Source organism: Oxyura jamaicensis, chromosome Z (assembly GCF_011077185.1).
Source record: "Oxyura jamaicensis isolate SHBP4307 breed ruddy duck chromosome Z, BPBGC_Ojam_1.0, whole genome shotgun sequence".
NCBI classification, from domain to species: domain Eukaryota; kingdom Metazoa; phylum Chordata; class Aves; order Anseriformes; family Anatidae; genus Oxyura; species Oxyura jamaicensis.
Window position 1 is genome coordinate 73,361,972 of NC_048926.1, and position 18,660 is coordinate 73,380,631.

At 43.2% G+C, this 18,660-nt stretch overlaps 1 protein-coding gene and 1 long non-coding RNA gene across 4 annotated transcripts in view; one reads left to right on the forward strand and one right to left on the reverse strand.

Annotated features, from left to right (window-relative positions):
• The window catches only part of PLPPR1 (phospholipid phosphatase related 1), a 150,107-nt gene extending 136,476 nt beyond the window's left edge, over positions 1 to 13,631 (reverse strand). Inside the window, exon 1 of one of the 2 annotated variants that reach the window (XM_035309823.1) lies at positions 13,500 to 13,631. The gene's annotated coding sequence lies outside the window, so the exon portion shown is untranslated. Of the gene's footprint in view, positions 1 to 13,090; positions 13,206 to 13,499 lie in introns of those variants that run through there. The other variant, XM_035309824.1, reaches the window with a different exon arrangement.
• Positions 13,201 to 17,231, forward strand: LOC118156072. Of its 2 annotated transcripts, none has more exons than XR_004746139.1 (3): positions 13,201 to 13,295; positions 16,478 to 16,635; positions 17,096 to 17,231. It is a non-coding gene; the product is annotated as an uncharacterized LOC118156072 (long non-coding RNA). The 2 variants fall into 2 exon arrangements; XR_004746138.1 differs by having other exon boundaries at positions 13,201 to 13,280.
• Positions 17,232 to 18,660: the final 1,429 nt, after the last annotated feature.

The window sequence follows — 18,660 nt, forward strand, 5'->3', positions numbered from 1 at the left end:
TACAAAAAGGAGGACTGAGGAGAATCTCCAGCCTTTACTGGATGTGGGGGGAAACTTAGTTAGCAGAGATGAGGAAAAAGCTGAGGTGCTTAACGCCTTCTTTGCCTCAGTCTATAGCAGCAAAACCAGTTGTTCTCTGGACGCCCAGTACCCTGAGCTGGTGGAAGGGGATGAGGAGCAGAATGTGGCCCCCACAATCCACGAGGAAATGGTTGGTGACCTGCTACAGCATTTGGATGTACGCAAGTCAATGGGGCTGGATGGGATCCACCCAAGGGTATTGAGAGAACGGGCGGAAGAGCTAGCCAAGCCGCTTTCCATCATTTATCAGCAGTCCTGGCTATCGGGGGAGGTCCCACTCGACTGGCAGCTAGCAAACGTGACGCCCATCTACAAGAAGAGCCAGAGGGTAGACCCAGGGAACTATAGGCCTGTTAGTTTGACCTCAGTGCCAGGGAAGCTCATGGAGCAGATTATCTTGAGCATCATCATGCGGCACTTGCAGGGCAAGCAGGCAATCAGGCCCAGTCAGCATGGGTTTATGAAGGGCAGGTCCTGCTTGATGAACCTGATCATCTTCTATGACAAGGTGAAACGCTTAGTGGATGAGGGAAAGGCTGCGGATGTGGTCTACCTTAAATTCAGTAAGGCTTTTGACACAGTTCCCCACAGCATTCTTCTCAGGAAACTGGCTGCTCATGGCTTGGACTGGTGTACGCTTTGTTGGGTTAAGAGCTGGCTGAATGGCCAGGCCCAAAGAGTTGTGGTGAATGGAGTCAAATCCAGTTGGAGGCCGGTCACTAGTGGAGTTCCCCAGGGCTCGGTGCTGGGGCCAGTCCTCTTTAACATCTTTATCAATGATCTGGATGAGGGGATCAAGTGCACCCTCAGTAAGTTTGTAGATGACACCAAGTTAGGTGCATGTGTACATCTGCTTGAGGGTAGGAAGGCTCTGCAGGAGGATCTGGATAGGCTGGACCGATGGGCTGAGGCCAACTTTATGAAGTTCAACAAGGCCAAGTGTGCACCTGGGGCACAACAACCCCAAACAGAGCTACAGGGTGGGAGATGAGGGGTTAGAAAGCTGCCTGGCACAGAAGCACCTGGGAGTATTGGTTGACAGTCAGCTGAATATGGGCCAGCAGTGTGCTCAGGCGGCCAAGAAGGCCAACAGCATCCTGGCTTGTATAAGAAACAGCGTGGCCAGCAGGGCCAGGGAAGTGATTGTCCCCCTGTACTCAGCTCTGGTGAGGCCACACCTTGAGTACTGTGTTCAGTTTTGGGCCCCTCACTACAAGAAGGACATGGAGGTGCTTGAGTGAGTCCAGAGAAAGGCTATGAAGATGGTGAAGGGTTTGGAGAACAAGTCCTGCGAGGAGCGGCTGAGGGAGCTGGGACTATTTAGCCTGGAGAAGAGGAGGCCTCAGGGGCGACCTTATCACACTCTACAAGTAATTTAAAGGAGGCTGTAGCGGGTGGGGGTTGGTCTATTCTCCCACATGCCTGGTGACAGGACGAGGGGGAATGGGCTAAAATTGCGCCAGGGGAGGTTTAGGTTGGATATTAGGAAGAACGTCTTTACTGGAAGGGTTGTTAGGCATTGGAATAGGCTGCCCAGGGAAGTGGTTGAGTCACCATCCCTGGAGGTCTTTAAAAGACGTTGAGAGGGAGAGCTTAGGAATATGGTTTAGTAGAAGATTTGTTAGCGTTAGGTCAGAGGTTGTACTCGGTGATCTTGGAGGTCTCTTCCAACCTAGACTATTCTGTGATTCTGTGATTCTGTTCAGACTTAAAACACACGCAGCATTGCAATTACTACCAAGAATGCCTTAACCAATTCTTGCATGGAATCCCAGAAGTATAAAACTTCTGACGTAATGCAGTTACTGAGGAAATATCAGTTTCCTCACCCTCTCATCATCACATGAAGACCAAATCAAAGCTATAAAACACAAAAATAAATGAGGATTGAGAAGACCAGTAAAGAAAGGAAGGCCAACTGGGTGTGCAATCATCCATGTTCCTCTGGAAGCCAAGCTGAGGACCAACCTGAAAAGAACCTGACTCCTGACAGTCAGGCTGTCGAATGCTTTGCTATTGAATACACACACATAAACAAAACCCAGAACAGTTGTGTGGCTTGGACAGTCACACCAAACCAGTCATAGAAAGCAGAAGAAGCTTGCAGGTACAGAATGATACTTTGTAAACAAAGGGTATGTTACATATTGTTGAGGAAGATGAGGGAGATGAACATCATTGTGTCCTGAGATGGACACACACATCTGGTTTAAGGGCAAGGTCACACACACGGGAGACAATTTTTTTGTTTGTTTGTTTGCTTTTTGTTTTGGAGAGCAGGGAGGATGGAAGAGCTGGCAAGGCATAAAGCATCAAGTAAAGGAAATGCCCTGGGCCAAGGTCTAGGATGATGTAGGTATCCTGACCTCACATCACCCCTTTTTCCCCTCTTTCTCTCTGACCAAGGAGCCAATCAGTGCCAATGAAAACACACTAGTGTTGACAACACCTCCACCAAGGTAGAGTGCAAAATCTCAAAATGTGCTTTTCTGTCCTGTGGTTTGATATGAGCTGTACTCTAAACTTGCATTGTGCTCTCTCTGCTCTCATTAGCATATCATTTACTGCCTGACTCACCTCTCCTTCACAAAACACTGTAGATTTTGTTTCTTTCTGTTTCCCCTATTGAATACTTCATGATACTTTCCCCTTTTCCCTTTTGTTTATTACCTGCATCATTGACTGGTTTCTGCTGAAGATCACACAACTAAATGCAACTCTACAAGCAGAAATTCTTAGTATTTTGCTATAGGTACCTATCCCTATCTTAAACAAGTAAGAGGAATGGGAGTTTTAAGATAATTGTTTTAATTTGCATAATAGGACTTTTAAAAGTCATTCTACCTCACATCATTGCAAGTAGCTAGCATGATCTGCATGCACTCCATGGTAAAATTCGGTGTGAGACCTAGTCCCCTAAATGAGGGCAAACTTCATGGAATCAGGAACTACTGTGTTCTGAACAAGAATTTAGGAGCCAGACAAGTAAATATGAAAAAAATAATGAAAAGTTGCCTCTACTCAATGAACCGTTATTATTATTATTATTTTATGATTACAATTTTCAAAGTCATCTTGTCTTTGGAATTTATGTTACTCACACTTAAAAGTATATTTTCCTGCCCAGTAAAAGCAATAATGCAGGCAAACATTAACTTTTTTGAACTCTATGTGAAGTCATTTCATTGAGTTCAGCTAAGAACTCCATGATTACTTAGGACCAGATTAAGTCATCTTTAAGGGCTGTGAGATGCATCCATCCAACCAAGTCATTGACAGCAGCAATAGCAGTCACAACTGTATAAATGAAGCTGGGGGAGGTATACCTCTGAAGATAAAAGAAGACTTATCATTATAAAAGGACGGCAACACTGATAATGTAACAAAGTATTATGAAGATGTTTGTTTCCCAGGAAGACATGATAGAGGGAAGACAGAGTTGTATGCTAACCAGCGTAAGTTCTGGTAATCAAATGAAGGCTTGCAGAAATAAAAAGTCTTTCCTAAAACATTAGTTAAGTAGCTATTAAAAATTACTTCTGAAAATTCTTAAAAAAAAATAAAATTGCTAATTTAGTCAGAAATTTCCTTCCTGATAATGCCGAGCTGCAGCCCACAGTTGAAAACGTCTGTCACTGAGGGCACTGACATTACAGACAAACATCTCCATATCCTGCCAGGAGTGCAGCAACATACAATTCCCTCACTTGGCACAAGCAGTTTCAAGCAGGAATCTCACACAGCATAGCTCAGCAGTTTAAGTTAAACTAGTGATAATCTATGCCTTGGTGGTGGCACAGATGAGTAATACAAATTTCAAAGTCATATGTTGAAGGAACAGCATACACCACCTTTTGTCCTGACTCCAGACTATCAGGAAAGGTACTAACATCCAACTCTGTCTAACTTTGTCTAACCTGAGACAGAACACAGTTTATATCAAATATTAGTTAACACTATTAATGTTAATTACTTTCAAACAACATCAATTGTTTGATAATAATTATGATTTTTCTGAGTGCAAGACAGCATACTTCTAGGGCTGCTGGGTTGATGAGTCCATGATGAGCTCCTTCTTGAAATGGATTAGTTGATCTTGTAAGAGCTTTGTTTTTCCTTTGAGCACCCTTGTGGTGTTGATTCCAAAGACATGAGCATTAGATCGGATAAATGACTGCAGACTAATTGCAGAGCTATATAGACTGGAAAATACTGACTGTCAGGAGAGGAAGTGCAGATCTATCAGTATTGAAAAAATGTCAGCAAGTTCATTTACCATTTCCTTGACCTGTATCTTCATATTTAGTGAACAAAGCCAACAGGAGCAAAGAAAGGTCAATGATGTTTACTCATTTTTTGGAGTTCCATGTAAGACCTCTTTCTGCTACTCTTTGTTTATCCCAACATTAATATTTCTTCACACAAGTTGCTTATTGATGACTCATGGTGAAAGGAAACAAGGTCTGATGTTACTCCTGGGCAACAAGACTGTTACAGGTTAGGAAAAAAAAAAAAAAAAGAGCATCACAAACTTTTAGATTAAGAGCTATTACAATGTGGCAGGAAAAATCTGTCTTTGGTGTCCCCTTTTCTGTATGGACAACCATAGTCACTTGCAAGGGACAGAAGTAATATTAAATAAATGCAATCGATCCTATTTATACAACTGCTACTCTGTTGAACACCAGCTGCTTGCCTTCACTTCTTTTAAGAGAACTGATCACAATTTGGTTTAAAAACTAAAAACACAAAATCATTTTTTTTTTTTAAAAAAAAAAAAAAAAAAAAAACTACATACCATAAAGATATAGCACAAAATACTTCATTCTATCTGAGATTACACCACATTTTCTTCATGTTAGCAACAAAAAAACAAGAACAGCTTATGTTTTCAGTCACTCCATAACGATTTCCTCCATGGTTCCCTGCTCCCCTACTTTACCTCTATGTCCACCATACATTCACAAACCAAAGAAAATTTCCATAAAAATACACGTGATGAAAAGAAATTTGTACAAAAGCAGAATTGTGAAGGTAGGGTTCATTGACTGCGTCCTTAATCTCTTTTTGTTACTTCAAGCCACAACCCTTCTCTTATTCTAGATAAGTACAAAAGTAGTATTGTCTCTACCAAAGTTACATAAAATTGAAAAAAGGATAAATCCTCACATGCTCCTTTGGAAATAAAAACAAACAAACAAAAAACAAACCAACCAACCAGCCCAAACCCAACACTGCTGCAACTCAAAATGGTTGTTCATTTTATGTTTGCAAATTAAAGTAAAAAGAAAACAAAACCTCCAAAAAACAGTTAGATTTTTTTTGTTTTTCTGTGCATTGTACTTCTTCTTACTGTTTTGGGTCAAAACTCTTCAGTTGTGAGTAATTTTTGGCAGAATTCTGTGTTCCAGAACTTTATTTTGCTATGGAAACTGCCTGCATTGGAGAAGCAAAGTCATAAACCTGCCAGTTCTAGTCACAATTTCCTCCGCTTTTGTACAAATCATACAAGTGAATGATTGGCACATAGTCTTTGAACAGCTTCTCTTGGAAGATCTTTTCTTGTAGCAAAGACAGTAGCTTTCCTGCTGAACACCTGCAAATTATATTCTGCAACTACCTTGCATAAGCTGTTAGCTGATGCAAGCTGCATGCAGTCCAGCTCCAATACTCTCTAGGTGAGCAGAACTCAGTGACAGCCCATGGGTGGTTGGCCAGGTGCTGTTGTGCTTATCCTCTAGAAGGGGTGGCATGACACGTTGATGTGGCATTATGCTATCTCTGCATTGTCAATACAGTTTCCATGTGAAGTTCAGTTCAGTTTCCATTGTCAATACAGTTTCCATGTGAAGTTCAAGCTGAGTTGCACCAAACCTCTCATTGCCTTTCCTTTCAGTTGCCTCTGTCCTTATCTAACATTAGATACTTGAATATTTCCAAGTTATTTCTCAGATTTGTGGGTCACCGGCTCGCACAAGAACAGAAGCAAATGTATTTGGCACCCCCACATAAACAATGCCCTCTATTCACTGCTGCAGTGGTGCCTGAAATGATGGTATACCAATGATTTTCTTCTTGTGGTTTTGTCAGTCTCATCGTAGCAATGTGGTTGCAATGCACAACCCCATGACCTGCATCTAGTTTTCCTAATGCCACAGGCTGCTACAAAAGGCTGGCCTCTGTTCTGTGCCTGTCTCAATAAAAGTTTCAGGAATCTGGGTATTTCTTGAGTTGTATTTAATTTTACTGGTATTTTATTTGCTGAAAGACATTACCTGCTCCTAATGGTTTTCATGACTGACAAATTGTGGTATATCGTCTCATGTCTTTTTAAATAATATTATCTGTATTCTCAAGATAACAGATTAATTTGCCTAAGTGATGCAAGGACGTGAAACCTTTGTAGGTTTCTGGCTTACATTTGCACAAGGGAGACCTGAAATTCCCTTGACTCAGCCTAGTGTTAGAAACATACCACTGGAGACTAGTGTCTTCTGACTGATTTTGTCCTGCTGTTGAGAAACATACCAGCTATCACCATATAGTTCACAGGGTAAATCCCTTGCTATTAACAGCTCAAATCTCAAAATAGCCCACTTGCAATGGTGATCTACCATCAGATAGGTTTTCACACCCAATTTCTTAAAATCTGTTCCACTTTCAGCCTGATAGGTTACAGCCAACAGTTCTGCAGCATATTAAGGTTTTGAGCTACCTGACGTATCTCTAAGTCACACTAAGATGTGTAAACACTCCTGCTTGACCCACATGTCTATTTTCCTGCCACCATTGATGCTGGTAAGACGCCTCCCCACTTCTTCATGAGGAGCACAGTAGTGCTCAAAGCTGCCAGCAAACATGGTCTTTACAAAGACACAAATGGCATTAGGTGTCATGTTCTATTCTATTAGGGCAATAGTGTCACACCCCTGTACTTTGTAGGCTGTCCTCCTTTGCTTGCCCTCAGGTGTGCTTGCTGAAGCTGGTGTGGTGACTTCTCAGCACAGCTAAGGCCAGTCTGACAAGTGGGAAAGATTTTTAGCATATAAGAAATTGAGTATGTACAGAAGGTCTGTTCTGTGAGAGAGCGAGATTCCTGCATAAGGCTGTGTGAACAGTTCTTCTCACTTCATTTACCCACATACTGTATTGCCATCAGAACTGCATTATTCTCACAGGTTAGTGAATATTTCATTGGTATTGTAAGCAAGCTTCTAGCACAAAGGAGTGTGATTTAGGTGCTACAGGGAAGAAAAGACACAGTTTTATAATGACTTTTCATTCTTCCAGCACTCTTCCTTTCTCCTTTAAATTGTTCTCATGGGATTCTCCAGAAATCCCAACTGTGTTTTGCAAAATATATTTTTCAAGTTTCTAGCTGAGTGTCTCAGTCAATTTAAAAACAAATAGCTAATACAAACTGACTTGCTTTTCAGTTCATGAGTTGTTAAACCCTCCCATGCACAATGAATGGAAGAAGTAGAAAAATAAGTTACTGCATAAAAGGCACCAGTAATTACTCAGAAAACATAATAAATTATTGTATGTGGGGAAATTAAATGTACTTCATCTTGTTTCCAGTATGTTACAAGCGTGGGTGATAGAAGCATGCAGCAGAATATAAATTTGATACAACTGCCTTCTGCAGTATGTGTGTTTCCACCAAAGCTGTATTTTTTCCCTCCCCCTCTTCTTTTGATTGATTTAAACTGATGGGTTGTGAAGCAGGATTCTGAACTCACTGGTGCCTCAGCAAAGCAGAAAAAAAAGAGGCATGAGAAACATCTATGAAAATGCACATTGAAATCGCATGCTCCCGTTTGAATTACTGAAGAGGCAGCTACTCCAACGGAGTGAGACCCCGAGCTTCTCTAGAAACCCATTAGCTCTGATAAACTCCAAGCAGGCACTGAAGTTAGCTTGGATGAATCTGTATGTGGAGGACATTAGGCATGAGATTCGGATATGTATATTGAGACTTGTACAAAATCCGTCCTCAGAGAGGATTAGGAATGAGGTTCAGTTTTGCAGTTGTGCAGAGCTCAACTCCAGTTTTAAAATCAGTGTGCATCTTGAAACTGAAATAGTGGACTTGGCTTGGCAGTCAGTCTCTCACAGATATTTGCCATTTTTACCCTGTGAATTCAGCAAACTCTTTATCATCAACAAGATACATTCACTTTAAATGTTGCTATTCCACTTTTTGGAGCAAAGAATCAGCCCTTCACTTAGGAGAGTGTAACAAAGAGAAAACAAAAAACAAAGGAAAGGTACATCTTCAAGGCTATTTAAACAACTAGATTAAAGGAATTGAGGAGATGTGGTAACACAAACACCCTATCATGTCGTGAATAAAAGTGACACCATTTAAAAAAGGAAAGAAGAAACCTTACTCCAAATACAAAGAATGGCCAAATCCATGGGTGACTTCAAGATCTTGCAGATACAATCCTGTTAGTTGGCAACAAGCAGCATACCTTTACATTCTTCCAGGTCCTTAGATCCCTGGAGTACATGTTAAATCAATGATTAGCACATCTGTGCACACAGATCTCCCTTGGAGCCGATTCTAGTTGTGGTTAAGAGGATAACACAGCATGAAGCTTTCAGAAAAATGGTTCAAAATGCTATCTTATATATGTAAGCCCATTCTGTTCCCACTCTGCTGCCTGTGGCCACCCCTCTCCAACTAATTATATCCTCATACACTCGTGTATGATTTTCAGTATAATTAGAAAGATGTCAGCTGCACAAGACAAACCAGACATCATAACTGGATGGCTTGCACCTGGCACTCGTAGAACTCTACACTTTGCTAATAAAAGCACGGGCACCTACCTAGGGAAGAAAAGTTACTCTGTATTTCAAGAGGATGGACAGACTGATATTTGGGAAAAAAATCATGTAGGACAACAAAGATTACCATATACATGAGGCTACCCTCCATTCCCCACAACAGTGGAATTGCCCATGAGTATTTCAGGTAATCAAGGGAAAGACAAGCTGAGAACCCTAAATTTACATCCTTCAATCACAACTTAACATGAAAGGGCCACGGAGAGATCCAGGAGCTCTGATTGCTAACAGCACAGGAAGGGTGTTTAGCTCTATTTTGGCAATGCATAGGTAGGGTACAGACTGCCAAAAGAACAGGTATCCCAAAAAAGGGAGGAACAGGTGAATGCTGACATCCAATCTAACAAACAATTGCTCAGAGTACCTACTGATTGTCACCTCTGTTTTTTATCCCTCGTTTATGTCATCGAGTAGCCAGTAGTGGTAATGTGACTTTAACAATAGCACGGGATCTTCAGAATCAGTGCATGCATAGCAACAACAGTGCCACTCAGATTGCTATCTCAGCTGCTGCCACGCAAGCATTTTTGAAAAGTACCACTGAAGAGCAAGTTTTCACCCTGGATATGCAAAAAATAGCAAATGGTGCCTAAACAGGTAAGAGTAAGGGAAACATAAACTAGTTGCAACACCAATTTCACACAGTAGTAGCAATAAACACATTGATCTTTCAGTTTATATGTATGCCCCATCCAAGTATCTACCTATTAAAAACACCAAAAGCTTTGGGTGTTCCCCAGAGGAGAACTGGGTTTTCAGATGTGATGTTTGCACACAGTCTTTTCTAACTGTGACCAGCTATTTTTTCTTTTTTTTTTTTTTAAATTCACCCAGCAGCCCAAGAAACCATGACCCGTGAATAGTACCAGGCTAAATCTGCATAACTCAGTCTGACATCAAGACGGGGTATCAGAAAATACTGGATTTCCTCCAAAGCTTAAAAAAAGCTTAAAAGCTTAAAAATTCAAAGCAGAGAGCATCACAGATCTCCATTTAGACTCACAACAGACACTACGCAGCAAATCTTGAAGACTAAGCTCTGGGCTGCCAGTGAACTTAACAGAGCAAATCTGAATCTGAATAATTATAATGGGATTTTCAACCAAAAAAGAATAGCTATAAACAAGCAAAGGACTGAAAACAAGCAAATGCTTCAACATAAAGACTTTTTACCATGGCTTGTAGTGGCAGAACAAGAGGCCATGGTTTTAAATTCAAACAAGGTGGAGCTTGATTGGATATAAAACTGGGCAACTGCTGAAGGGTTCAAGGTCAGGTTGGACAGGGCTTCGTGCAACCTGACCTAGTGAAAAATGTCCCTGCTTGGGGCAACTGGATAAGACAATCTTTAAAATTGTTCTCTCCAACCCAAGCCATTCTACGAATCCGTGATTTAAGCAATAGTAAGAGTGTTTGTACTTCCTATGGAACAACCACGTGATTTCAGTCACTCAGATTACACAGTTGATTTCAGTAAGCTTGTGTGAAAACGTATACAGAACTGACCATGTATCACAGATTTCTTTGGCAGAAACCAGAAGAAAGAGAAGAGAGAGGCCAACAAGGGCTTCTGTCATTGGAACCACCTTTGTTAGACCTTCATTTTGAGCAATGAAGGGGAAAAATAATCTTGAAGGCATATCTTTTGAGAGATGTTAAGAAAATGGAAAAAACTATTTATTTGTGTTCCCACAAAAAGACCAATATAAGCCTTTAGAAGCGTTTAACATTTTCTACCCCTTTTTAAACTATATCTGGACTTTTGCTGATAAACCTACATGTATTTAGCTAATATTCCATCAAGAGTTTCATATCCTTTATGGATAAGTCACCAACTTGAAAAATTTGGTATTGATTCAACCAGTACAAGTTGTTGTTGGAGTATTTTCTGTAGGCAAGCATTAGTGGGTTAATTAAAACAAAACAAAACAAAACAAAAAACTAACAACAACAACAAAAAACAACTTTTTTGTGCATTAATGATATGTAGCTGTTTTTCATTATATCAGCTTAAACACCTTGAAGGCTCAGTTCTACTATTAAGTGACAATCCCACGATGAAATCTCAATCAAAATTATATTCAGAATAGATCCAGTTGAACAGAATTGGACACACTTCTTCCATGCTGTTGTATTATTTGCAGAGCAGTGGCTGCAGAGTATTAAGAGGAAAATTAGAGTACTATGAAGTGGGCTAATCAGTTCACCTTACTATCTGATGAAATAACAATTACATCAATGTTTTTAAATTAAAAAAAAAAATCCTTCAAAGCCACAAAGTGTATCTAGACTCCTACAATTGAACAATGAGAAGAGTAAGCAAAGAAATGAAAACATTTACGTCTATCAAAGCTGTCAGAGAAAATGAAGATACAATATTAAAATAACAAAACAAAACTGGAAGCTAGGATCCAACTGAAAAATCAAAAATCTCTTTCTTCTGCTGCTGAACTTTGTGAATTCAGTGAAAATACATTACTACAAGAGACCCACCAAAAGGTTCTGAGCAGAGGTTGTTGCATGCATAAGGAATTACGGGTACAGCTCCCCACCAGTTCTTTCTCTCCTCTGCTGTCTCACCAATCAAAAAGAAAAAGCATGGTTTTGGTGTTTTTAACCTGTTTCAATGCACACAATAACAATGGGCCCAATTTTGCCCAGTTAAGTCAGCACATTCTGAAACAAGCTCACACCCACCACCAAATGAGAAACATCACTGATTATCATTCTGATTTTATAAATAAATAAATAAGTAAATGTGGTTTAGCAGGTTTTTCATCATCACTGCTTTTCCACCCAGGATGGGCATAGCCTATTACTGAAATATGCCATGAAAGCTGAAAAGGAGAGGAAGGAATATAAGTAAATAAAGGGAGGTAGTAGGAATTTCTTGTCATGGCTCCCAGTACTTGACAGATCCCCAGCTGATGTCAATTTTGTCCTTTTCTTCCCAGGTCAAATCTCCTAATCATGTTCTTGCCCTGTACAGTACCTTCGCACTTAACTATGGATAAATGCAGAAAAGATGCAGGCTTTCAGAGCTCACTCTTTTCTATTTTTAGAAATAACCAAAAATATCGCACATGGAAGAGATGGAATGACTTTAAAGAAAGAGGGATCTCCACAGGAATGTCCTCAGACTAAACTGAACCTTTAAGTTCAGCAGCTGAGGGCAGCCACACAGAGCAGTCTCTGGCTTAGAGGTAACCTGACCTGGAGTAACTCCCACGGAAGCATCTGTCCCAGCTCAAGCACAAGAGCATGTTGTACAAACTGTACAATGCTTGAAACAAACAAACAAGCAGCCAAGCAGCCTTCCTTGTGCCCAGGTAGAAACACAGGCAGAAATCTGAGCTTGGAGCCATGAATGCCTCCTTTTCCTCACTGTACCCATCTCACTTCCAGCAGGAACAATGCAGCCTGAAGTCCCTGCTCTGCCCCTGGGGTCTTCACACACCCACTCCCAGCAAGCCTGCAATAAGTACCTTATGCTGCTATGTCTACCAATATATTTCACAAAAACTCACCCAGCGGCCCCACGAGAACTATTGTATAACCTCATACACCAGCTAGCAAACCTTGCCTCGCCACCTGCAAGCTTTAAACGACACCCGACCCAATCCCCGGCACCTTTTCCCTTTTGCACCATTCAGGTTTTCCACACACTCAAAAAGACTCGGGACCAGGTTTCCCCAAACACCGCGGCATTTTCACATCTCAGCCCCACAGTCTATTTTCCCGCATCCAATTCAACACGCAGCACGCAGCTTTACCCCCAAACTACCCAACACACAACTCCGTCGCTCTGCGGGAGAGGGGACGTAGTAGCGGCGACATGGCGCGACGTGGTGCGATATGGCGCGATACGGTGCCCGCCTGCGCTCACAACCCGACGGCTCCCCGGCGAAGGGATGCGGGGCTCCAACCCCTCTCCGGGGTTGGGGGGGGAACCGGGACCCCCGGGGGACCCCAGCCGGAGACCGGTGAGATGGTGACCAGTGGGGGGGGAGGAAGGGGGGAGAGGAGATGCGGGGGAAACCTCCCTTCCCAGGGGGCGGGGGGGAGGGTGCAGGGTGGTGTGTCCCCTCCTGCCGGCAGAGGCTTTTCTGCGGGAAGCCGGCAGCGGGGCAGGGGCAAGGGGAAGCCCGGAGACCTGCTGCTGGAATCGCGCCTCTCCATAAAGCACCCGTGGTCCGCAACAGCGCCTTCTGCGAGCACGCTCCTGGCCCCGAGCCTCTTGCACCCCCTCCTCCTCTTTCTCTTCAAGCACGGGCCCCGCAGCGCTCCCCTTACGCTCTCCGGGTGCTCCCCGCTCCTCTGCCTCTCCGCTACTTTCGGCGCACGTAAGGGAATCACAGGTGCACAAAAATAATAAATAATAATAACAATAAAACACCCCAAACCCGCAACCTCCCACACCGAACCCTGCATCGCCTCGCAGACAGCAGCAGGGGTGCTCGTCCTCCCGGCTCCTACCGCCGAAACGAGGCTCCCCTGGTCTCCCCCCGGACGGGGGGGGGGGGGGGGGCGGGGGGGCCCCGGGCCCCCCCGGCCCAGCTCACCCCGCGGTGCGGTGCGGAAGCCCCGCTACGGGCTGCGGTGTCCATGCGGGCGGGAGGGCAGCGACCGCAAGCCGGGCATCGTGGTCCGCCCCTGCCTCCTCTGCGCCGCTGGAGAGGGGCGGGACACACACGCACACAGAAACACACACACACACACAGAGAAACACGCACAGAAACACACACACACACACAAAGAAACACACACGCGCACGCACACGCGCGCACGCACACACAGAAACACGCACACACGCGCACGCACACACGCGCGCACGCACACACACGCACACACACACACACACACACACACACACACACACACGTCTTCCCTATAAATATATGTTTATTTTTTTTCTGGCACCACTCCTCCCGGCCTGCTTTATTTATTTACTGGTGTTTTTATTATTTATTTATTTTAATGATGCCAAGAGGATAATCGGCGCAGCTCCTTCCCCATCTCCCGCCTCTCCTCCTCTGCCTCCCCGTGCTCCGGAGCCGGGGAGGAGGAGGGAGGGGAAATGGGCCGGCTGCGGAGGGGCGGGAGGAGGGGAGAGCAGGGAGAGCGGACCCCCCCGTCCTCAACTCCCACCTTCCCAGCCGTGAGCCCCTGCGCCCTCTTTTGTGCCGGGTTTCCTGGTCCCACAGGGTCGCAGGAGGGTGGGGAAGGGGCGAAGGGGGGACAAAACGCCCCCCATTGCAGCCGGGGAATTCTTACCTCCCATTTGCAACTGCCAGCCAGAGGCTGGATGTGGCCTGGCTATTCCTCCTCCCAGCCCCAACTGCTGAGAGCTTACAGCTCCACTGTCTTCATCCAGCATCACCGCAGGGTGGACTGCCCCCTCTCTTCAAAAAGAAGGGGGGAAGAAAAACATGGGCACAGTGAGCAAAGCAAACACACAGGGGCTGGGATCTGGGTGACCCATAACAGTGCAGGTGTCCCTGAGCTCCAGAGGTGCTCAGGGTTAGGTGGCAGGCACAGCACGGAGCACAGCCCCAAGAGGCAAGGCAATGCCAGGAAGCAGGGATCCAGGACCCGATTCAGGCCCTGGCATCAGCGTTGTGCCTCAGTCTCCCACGCGTCACCTGCAGGTGCCATGCAGCGGGCAGGATGGCCAAGCAGTGCTGCTGCACACCTTTACGGGTCACACTCAAAAAATGTGCATTGCCCTCCTCGCCTGAGCAGCCTTGCTCTCATGCCAAAGCTTCTGGGCCAGTCTGAACTACTGGAACCGAAAATAACCTTTTCTCAGCAAACTATCACTAATGAGGCTCAGTGAGGACACAAACAGTGGCTTGCATCTTCTCCATGTTAAACTCCAATTTGACTCCGAATCACGGATGTGTTATAATAAGTGAGAATGTTACTACCCCAACTGCTCGTACATGAGCCAAATTCCTAACTGGCAGGGCAAAGACAAGGAGACCCAGTAGTTATTCTACAGAAAATGAGCACAGAGTCCTGGCTTCCCACAAGTGTGTGACGTCCTCCTTCCAATATAGTTTATCAGAAAAAAAAAAAAAAAAAAAAAAAAAAAAGTAAATCAAGAAAACAAAATTTGTATCTGTGGAGAAATGGAGCAGGTATCTACAAAAGCTCTTCTGGATGCTTCTTTGTCTCCTCACCTCACAGAGAGGGAGCACAGTGTCACAGGGCTGTGACTTGCCCAGGATCACCAGAAGCCCCAGGCTGTGTTTGGCCTGTGTGCACAAAGCCACATTGACTGAGACAAGCAGTGGCAAGTTGCCCACTCAGCACTGAGAAGTGTTAATTTTTTGTCTGCTGCAATGCAGAGAAAAACATTATTTGTGCATCTAGAGCCTTTTTCCCTTGTAAGAGTTCAGGAGCACAGACACAGCCTGATGAACGTGTCACAGTCAAGGTATTCCTGGTTGTTTAAGCAGTGTGACAGCATGGGAAGCATTCACCTGATCATACCCAAACACTGACACCCAAAAGATTTATCAAAGTTAAGCTGAAGAATAACCACTTGGAAACTAAACATGAAACTCTCTGATTTGCGGTTTGACATCACTGCAGTTTCACCTTTTCTTTCACTTCTCTCCATGAAATAAAGCCATCTACGGACCTTGGCTGGATGTGGGAGGAGGCAGAAGGAAACCAAAACAATAAGATGCCTTTCTGCTGTTTTCCCACCTTGCACCATCTGCAAGCCCTGCAGGAAGGTGTGATTTGTTTTCTTCCTGCTTTTTGGTGGTATGGATTTCTGCCCCACTTGTTGTTTCAGGGAAGCTCAGCAGGGCATGAGATTGTCTTCCCTAGTATGGGAGTTGTGTGGCTTAAATGGAGTTACAGCAGCAGCAACAATGGCTATTTTTAGCCTAAAGTTGGTCAAGCAGTTCCAGAAGGCATATTAATAGGAGAAACATTTGAGAACAAAACAAGTAAACAAAAGTGAAAACAAAATGTAAACAATAATGATCTTTTACCAGAGGCACTTACTGAATGACAAAAATGTAGAAAACTGCATGCTGCATTTCAGGCAACATGACTCAACACCAAGAAAAACAAACAAACAACAACAACAACAACAACAACAACAAAAAACGCAAAGGCAACATTTCAACAGTACCTGTTACATTTAGGACAATCAGAGTATCTTATAGCACTGTACATCTGGACTAGGACTTTTAGAGATGCCCAATTCATCAGTTCTCAATAAATATGCATATCCCAGATAAAGTATACCCAAGCTGGTAGTTTAAATAGATGTTAATCACCTTCTTAGGCACATCTATGTTTTGAATGAAAACATAGCTGGTACCCAAAATGTAATGAGATTCGGTGAGAACTGCCTGCCTAATTTGTTTGGAGAAGAGCTGCCCATGTTTGCTAGTGAAATCATGTGGGCAAGGTGTTGCTCTCTATGTGCTACTCTCTAAAGTAGACAGAAAAAAAATGTAAGGATATATATTATAGAAGAAAAATTCATTTTTTTACTGCTAAAAGCAACAAATTTTAGTTTCAGATCAATGATAATTCAGTGGGGGCATGGATATCTGTCAGCTCCTTCATCTGGTATTGGATTTGGAGGAATAGATTGCAATAATTCAGCAGTCTGTAAATCTGTAAATCTTCATGGAAGAATGAATGCAACAACATTCACCACAGCCAGTTCAGGTACTTCCCTTAGCTTTTTTTTTTTTTTTTTTTTTTTTTTTTTAATGATATTAGCTCCTGGCAGCAGGAGCTCCTCTTTCCAGAAGAAATCCTAATAGGGTATCTCATGCTATGACTCATCTCCAGGAGTGAATAATTCCATTGAATCCTATTGCAGCACACATTCAAAGTGGTTTGCTTGAATGAGCATTTGGCTAGATCCAATCCAGAAATTCGGAAAAATTTGTGTTACCACCAGCCATTAAGAGTTTGCGTAGTGCAGTGTATAGGTCGGAAGCAGTTTGCTCTTCACACAGGGGAACATCACAATGAAGCTTCATGTTCTGAGTCATGATAACTCTATCATGAAAGAGATGCTACTGAAGTCATGCGATCATACATTATTCTCTCACGTCTTGTAGCAGGAGGATCATAATGACAACAAAAGTATTCACTATATTTAACATGCATTTGCTTGCAGCTAATTTCATGAGCTGATTTCCTTAAAAAGAAGAATCAGAATCAGAAGAATTGCTGCTTTGTCCCTCTCATCCATAAACACCTCACTGTTGACCCCATCTGACTTTTCTCCGCATCAGTAATAAAAATTTTCAGATGAAGTGACCTCAGAGTTTAGTGCATAAGGACCCAGCATAAGGCCTCACTAGTAACATCTGTTAAAAGATTTATCCCAGTTCTTTCTTCAGTGTCCGAAAGGGTAGACTTTCAGTGGATATTTTTTATTCCAGTTAGAATTCTTATTCTCCTACTGACCAGAACATCTGCATTTGATTCATGAACCCACCTATCTCTGCACAGAGCAATATGACAACAATCATACACACAGACCAAGCTGCATCTGTAGGACTTATCTGTAAAACATGGAGATCAAATGTTTGCAACCAATACTGCATAAATAATTTTAGGATTTATTTGGGGATTTTGTTTAAGCTAACTATCTTCTACCTAAGAACATTGCATTTACTTAATTATCTTGGATGAAATGACATTACACAGCCTACACTAGCATTAGTTATGATAGCAGATGCTTTTCACTGAAAATTCAGTGCATTTGTCTATGTCAGTTTTAGCAGTCTCAATACCAGGGCAACTGTTCTGGTACTGCTATCTGTTAGAACCTAGATTAACACATCTTCTTGAGATCACAGATTGAAGACTCATCTTCTTTAAATCTGAGAGGCCTCAATAGGCAGTCATTTTATCCAAGGATTTTCTGATGGGGCAGAAAATAAACGGTGCTGACCACACACCATGCACTGTAGAGGTGCTATAAGCCCATCTTTACAGCAGTCAGCCTGAGACACCATCCATCTCATATGTGCTGAGCTGAGCTGTGGCCAAAGTAAGCCTCTTATATGAGTGATCCACCAGATCATCAAAGTCCTGCAATAAGTCAGGACGGATTTGTGCTGGTTGCTGTCTCACTAACAGTCTCTCAGCCACTGAGGTCTGCAGAGGTGTGCGGTGCAGACAGAAGGCCTGGGAAGGAAGAGAAAGCAGCAGACAGGTGTCAAGGATTTCCTATCACTCTTTGCACAACATACACTGCATGGCTAATTAGTCACAGGAAAATGTACCATCCGTGTAGCCAACATAAGACAGCAGCATTCTACTTCAGTTTCAGGGGAGACAAGTTTCATAAACAATCCCAGTACTCAATTATGTGTGGATGAAGGATATTTTTGTCCACAGCGAGATATGGTCAAAGTCTGTATTTCTTATTACACACTAAACACAAAGCCTAGATTCCTACCCAAGAACAAAGTATAAAGTTTACACAAATTAAAGCCCATGGAGAAGGAGTAAACAGATTTTTAATATCTTACATTGCTACTTACAGGTACAAAAATCTTTTAGCTGCCAACAATACAGAAGAAGTCTTCACTGTGGTTGACAGGGAAGGGCAACAAAGCAACCTGGGAGAAGGGTTGTGAATGCAGCAAGCAACCTGCCTTGTGTCCTGGTTTTAGCTACGAGCGAGTTAATTTTCCTCCCAGTAGCTGGTAGAGTGCTATGTTTTGGATT